The sequence below is a fragment of the Eptatretus burgeri genome, chromosome 17, assembly GCF_056783735.1.
Source record: "Eptatretus burgeri isolate ZD-2024b chromosome 17, Ebu_testis_v1, whole genome shotgun sequence".
Lineage (NCBI taxonomy): Eukaryota > Metazoa > Chordata > Myxini > Myxiniformes > Myxinidae > Eptatretus > Eptatretus burgeri.
The window spans coordinates 20,188,543-20,194,847 of NC_140977.1; the positions used below are offsets into that span (position 1 = coordinate 20,188,543).

The 6,305-nt window shown below is 43.0% G+C and overlaps 1 protein-coding gene and 1 pseudogene across 2 annotated transcripts in view; one reads left to right on the forward strand and one right to left on the reverse strand.

Annotated features, from left to right (window-relative positions):
• LOC147009492 (uncharacterized) overlaps positions 1-6,305 on the forward strand; it is a 170,951-nt gene that overhangs the window by 137,925 nt on the left and 26,721 nt on the right. The window lies entirely within an intron of this gene.
• LOC147009495 (uncharacterized) lies at positions 1,319-3,733 on the reverse strand (annotated as a pseudogene).

Below are 6,305 nucleotides of genomic sequence, written 5' to 3' on the forward strand. Positions count from 1 at the left end.
CTCAATGTCCTCAACCGCTCCCTCCAAGGCAAAGACGCCAACCTCATGATTTTTCACAACAAAATGAGCGGATTTCTGGCGACTCTAAAATTACTGGCAGACAAAGCAGCTGTTAAGCACTTCAGCCTTTCCCCTCGTCTGGTGGAGCATCTAACGACCTGCCAGTACGATGATACTGAGCTCGACAGTCTTTCTGGGGAGATAGCACGTCACCTTCGGTCGCTCATTGAACAGTTCGAGCACTATTTCCCTGAGCTGGATGTGCCGTCCTTTTCTGTGGTTCGGGACCCTTTCATGGCTCCACTGGACTCGATTGCTGATGAAGATGATACAGCACAGGAAGAGCTTGTACAGCTCCAGCAGGATTCAAGTGCATTCTGGTGCAAAATGCTGCCATCGTACCCGACCCTGTCACGGCGCGCCATTAAGGTTCTCATGCCATATCCTTCATCATACTTTTGTGAGCAGTCGTTCTCCACCATGGTGGTGATTAAAACAAAGTACAGAAATCACCGAGAAATGGAGCATGATATGATCCTGTCATTGTCATCACCTCCACGAATAGAGAAGTTGGTTTCTGAAAAACAGGCTCATGCTTCTCACTGATATATCTAAATGTCATTCGGACTAAACTTCTGAAACATTCAACTGTACTATTTTGATACTCTCGGCTATTCTCCGTTTACTCGTCTATGAAAACATGACGATGGTGAATAAAGTAAACAGTAAATGTTCTTGTGTCATATGAAATCTTATCTTGTATATTATGAATTGGGTTTTGAATCTTTTGGGTTGTGCGATGTAGAGGTTCTGAAATTGGGTCGCCACTAAAAAAAGTTTGAAAACCACTGGTCTAGTAGGAAGAGGGGGGTAATATACACCCCCTGGAAAATAAATACACCCCCTGGAAATATACTTCTCGTCAGTGTTTCTAGATTGGAAAAAATTGTGTAGAAAATGATGAGCTCTGTTAAAAAGTTGTCAAAATGTCCCACGTATCATTTTTATGCAAATTAATGCCCCCATTATCGAAAAATCTAGTTTCACTATATCTCAGCCAATATTGCAGATAACTGAACAAATCTGGTGTCTAGACCCATGTTTTGAGGGTCAAAGATCATAATAAAACTATTCTTAAAGTGATCACATGTGTCTGTGTCATGCTAGTATGCAAATTAGTGCCACCATTACAAAATAATCACTTTTTTACCAATTAAGAGAATCCATATTGCAGAAAACTGAACAAATAAGGTGTCTCGACAGATGTTGTTGTGTTTTTAACCAATGTTTATTTATTTTGTTGTACAAGGGTCAAACATCATAATAGAACTCTTCTTCTCTTTCCCATTCCAGATAAACAGTCAGGTAAATGCTTCTCCACTATGAATCACTCATCGTTTTCAATGAAATCATCAGAGTCCAACTCGTCCTCTCCTTCCTCTTCCTCCTCCTCTTCCTGTTCACGCTCTCCAGTGTCCAGGAGATCAACTAGCGAGGTTGGTAGAACAGGACCGCAGGACCATACTTGTTTGAACACTCCTTCATCAGTCCTCATCCATCCTTGCCCCTCATCATAGGGTTTTGGCTTTTCCAGAATAGCTTCATCAGCTCGCTTGTACAAGGAGACACGGTGGTTCACACGTTGGATGTGTGGCTTCAGAGCAGAGTGGCATGGAGGAAGGCGAGCCAGGTCGACCTTAGACTTGGAAGTGAGTTTCTTGTCCTCCCCAACCATTTTGCGTAGCAACTTGGCATGGACGACATCCACTGAAGACTCACGACTCTGTCCATACATCAGACAGGTGAATTGCTCCAACTGCCTCAGCACCTCAGGCTTGACATTCCATTAGTCACCGAGTTGACAACGCCTTGTGAAACCTGGGGTTCTTCTCCAGATTTTTCAAGGGCCCCTCCTTCCCTTTGAAGGCACTGGTACAGTCTTCTCCGCTGAACACATAGAACCCAAAAAGAGTGGCGCAGTAGTCTTCTCCCAGGGATTCTGCAAGCTCAGAGAGTTTGAGAAGTTGTCGATGTTTCCCTGACCCCGTATCCAGGTATACAGTCAGCTTGATGGCATGAGCATGGTAGAGAAGAATCATGAAGATATCTGTGTCAGGTATTCTGACCACAGCATTCTTGTATCCGAGGGCAGCAACATGATGGAGGTACAGTCCCACCCTTGTATCAGTCTCTTCCTGGTTGCTGTAGATTGTGGGGAGCTCACGCACCTCAACCTGAAACACAAAGGGGCATTGCACTTCAGTCACCACCAATTCTAGATCTAGACAAAAATCACAGATAATCACTTATAATTTACCAATTTTACCAATATTTAAATATAAGACTGAAAGAAAAAATAATCGCATCACCAATCACCAAAATTTTATACTATTATTCACCAATCACCAAGAAGCACGTTGGCAATATTATTTAAGTTAATCCTGGTAATAATTAATAATAATATGGGTTTTCAATTTGCCTTGCCATTCGATGAGACAAGATGGTGGGCTCTCCCCTCCACGATCAGCACTGCCATCTCTGTTCTCTCCAGCTTTGAAACTGTCTGTTGGTCACTCCATACTCGCAGCAGGAGCTGGCAGATCTGCTTTTTGTTGTCGTCATTGGCAAGGAACATCTTGAAGTCAAATGGCTTCCTGGTCACTGGTCCAGCCAAAATGATCTTCTCTGAGCTGCCATGCCTCAACCTCTCCTGCACTTTGATAGACTTTGATGCACAGGTGGTAACTGTCAGTCAAGAACAAGAAGTGCTTCTTGGCCACCATTTGATCGAGCACCTGTAGGCATATCTCACCACAGGTTGGGGGAAGGTTGGCAAGGGTATGTAGCAGTGCCATGCCATCCTGGAGGAACAGGGCATCTTGGGTATGGCATCTTAGCCTATGGCAGATCTTCTGGGGTGGTGTCCTCTCGAAGGTAGTGCAGAATAGAGGCTTTGTTGGTCTTGGAGAAAAATCCATCCGGTGTTCCAAGGCTGGGAGGCACAGGCATCAGGCAGTACTTCATGAGTTCTTCCAAGTCCAATGGCTCATCTTGACTCTGAGATTTGACGAGGAGCATGAATGCAAGGTTGCTTTGCTCTTGAAACTGTATGACCTGGAATGATAAATGGTTAACATGTTGATATGGCATGTAACATAAAAAAATACGGGTTCACATTTTCACCTGTCTGAAGTCGAACTAGACCCATTTTCTCAATCCGTGATTCAATTTGCTCCAATGCATTTTCTTTGTTCTTATAAGATGTGAAGTATACAGGTCTCTCAGTTTTGCGATGACCATCTTTGATCTCAACTTTGTCACAGAAAATGCACTCTGGCGGGAAGATGGGTCCAGCAGAACCCCTTGATTTACGAGGGGAGTGATGCCGCTGTGAGGTTGATGGTTCTGGTTCTGTATTATCTCCCAGAAGCTGAAGGTTGCCATTAAAGTGCTGATAACAGTTGCGGTGATACCCAACACTTTCCAGGTCATCGGGGAGAGTTGTAGGGATCTGGTCACACACTGATTGCATATGATATGGGGACTCATGTGATTGGTGGAGACGTCGATCCCGGATCTTCTGAAGCTGTTGTAGTTTTTCTGTAGCAGTTCCTTTGATTTTAGTGAGGGGTGTAAAATGACCATGATCAGACATGGATGGCACATGAAGGATGCATGCAGGTGGAGAGAATTTGTGGGCTGCAGGATCGACACTCCGTTTTCTTTTGGGCATGCCGGCTTAATGTCTACTTCTACCACCACTGTTAGAGAAATGAATGAGAAATCACCATTAATGGTAAAGGCGCCCTGTTATGAAATCTGGACTTCTCAATCTGATTTGCAACCATCATGTTCTACAGTGGCCTAATGTTTGATGTTAACAAATGTTTTTGGGATACAATTGAAAACAACAATTAAGCTAGAACCCTACATAGATTTTAAGAGGCTCGCGAAAGCGAACATGGTGCTAGCTAGCTCAGCTGTGATGCTGCCTGTTTCTGGTTCCATGCAGAAACTGACATCCACATGTGTGTGTGTAGCTGAGTTAACTTCTTACCTTGTTGGTTTGGAGGTTGAATACCCAGCAAAATCAGTTGGCATTGACGAAGATGCAGAACTCTTCACGGAGGTATTGAATACATTTATGAAAATAGGAAATGGCAGCAATGGCAGGACTAATTTGCATAATAGCATGCCAGAGATACATGTCGCCACTTCAGGAATCGTTTTATTATGATCTTTGACCCTCAAAACATGGGTCTAGACACCTTATTTGTTCAGTTATCTGCAATATTGGCTGAGATATAGTGAAACTAGATTTTTCGATAATGGGGGCACTAATTTGCATAAAAATGATACGTGGGACATTTGGACAACTTTTTAACATAGCTCATCATTTTCTACACACTTTTTCCAATCTAGAAACACTGATTAGAAGTATATTTCCGGGGGGTGCATGATACCCCCCCCCCCTCTTCCTACTAGACTAATAGGTATTTACTTTCTTCTCCATTATATATTTTGTGGGTCATCCATGCCAACCAGTGGTTGACTGGTTATCTTATCCAACCACAACTAAATGAGCACCCAGGTGTATTGCCGCTATGTTTAATATCTCTGTGAGGTTCTTTGTCATCATTCCTGTATGTCCAGCTATCACTGGTACAACTTTGGCATTCTTCAGCTTCCAGGATCTTCTTACTTCATTCTTGAGGTCTTGGTGTTTGGTCATTTTCTTGATTTCTGCATCGTTTAGTCCAAAATCATTGGTATTAACACCTCAGTCAGCAATACCTTCTCTTTTTTTGTACCTAAAGGGGCTGTCACACCTTGACGATTTAGCCAGCTATGCCGACGTATGAAAAATTTGTCTAAAACGCTGGCACACGTCGAATATGTTATGGGTAAGCTTTTGTATACGTTAAGAGCACGCTGGCATACGTCTTCGTACGCCGAGCTCGTCGACAAATTTTAACATGCTCAAAAATTTTCGACGTATGCCAGCATATGACTCACACGTTCCGCATACGCTGACCATAAGTTGTAGGCACGTTACGCGATCGTTGACACACGTCGACACACGTTACTTGTAAGTTACTCATAAGTTGAAGTTACTCACAAGTTCATTATTTCTAACCTATGAGTAACGTGTTGTAGGCACGTTACGCGATCGTTGACACGTCGACACACGTTACTTGTAAGTTACTCATAAGTCGAATACGTCGAGGTAATGTTTAGCGTACCCGAAACTTATTTCTAACCTATGAGTAACGTGCTTTGAACCTATGTGTAACGTATCTCCAACACATATTGACGTATGTAGACATATTTGATGTCTTCCAGATGACCACAGAACTTACTGAACGTCTTTCTAACTTACAGCTACCGTATCATGGCGTATTGGCAGCGTTTAGGGGAATTGGTGTATAAAAATGGGCTTCACAGGAGGAACCCATCAGTGTTAAAGACTTCATGTTTTTTTTTGTTTGTTTGTTTTTCTTCGGTATGACGGTGATGTTAACACTTCGATTTCTAGTGCGGTTATGATTTAAATCGTTGAGCAGCAGCCTATGAATAGCCTACGCCACGTGATCGTCGACGATACGCTGCCGCACGCTATGTATACGTTAGAGTGGTTAGACTATCGTTGGGCATACGTTGTGAATGCCGACAACACGCTAAGCATTCGTTGGTATAAGTTATCTATAAGTTATCGAAACGTTCTGTGTACGTTACTCATACGTTATGCATTTGTCCAACTCGTTATGAATACGCCAAAAACTTTAAAAAACATCAATAGTTCAGCGTAGAAAAACATTAAAATAAATAAATAAATAAAAGCCGAAGAAAACTTCGGAGAATGCTGCAAAGAAGTCTCCTGGCCGTGGCCTTGGACGTTGACGCAAGGAGCATCCATCATCACCCACACCCTCCCCATCACACTCACCTACTACTACTGACATGGACCTACTACTACTACTACTACTACTACTACTACTACTACTACTACTACTACTACTACTACTACTACTACTATTGACACGCTCACCTACTACTACTACTGATACTACTGACATGGACATGTACTCACCATGGAGTCTGAAACACTGACGGGTTCCTCCTGTGAAGCCCATTTTTATACACCAATTCCCCTAAACGCTGCCAATACGCCATTATACGGTAGCTGTAAGTTAGAAACACGTTCAGTGAGTTCTGTGGTCGTCCGGAAGACGTCAATCAAATACGTCTACATACGTCAATATGCGTTGGAGATGCGTTACACATAGGTTCAAAGCACGATACTC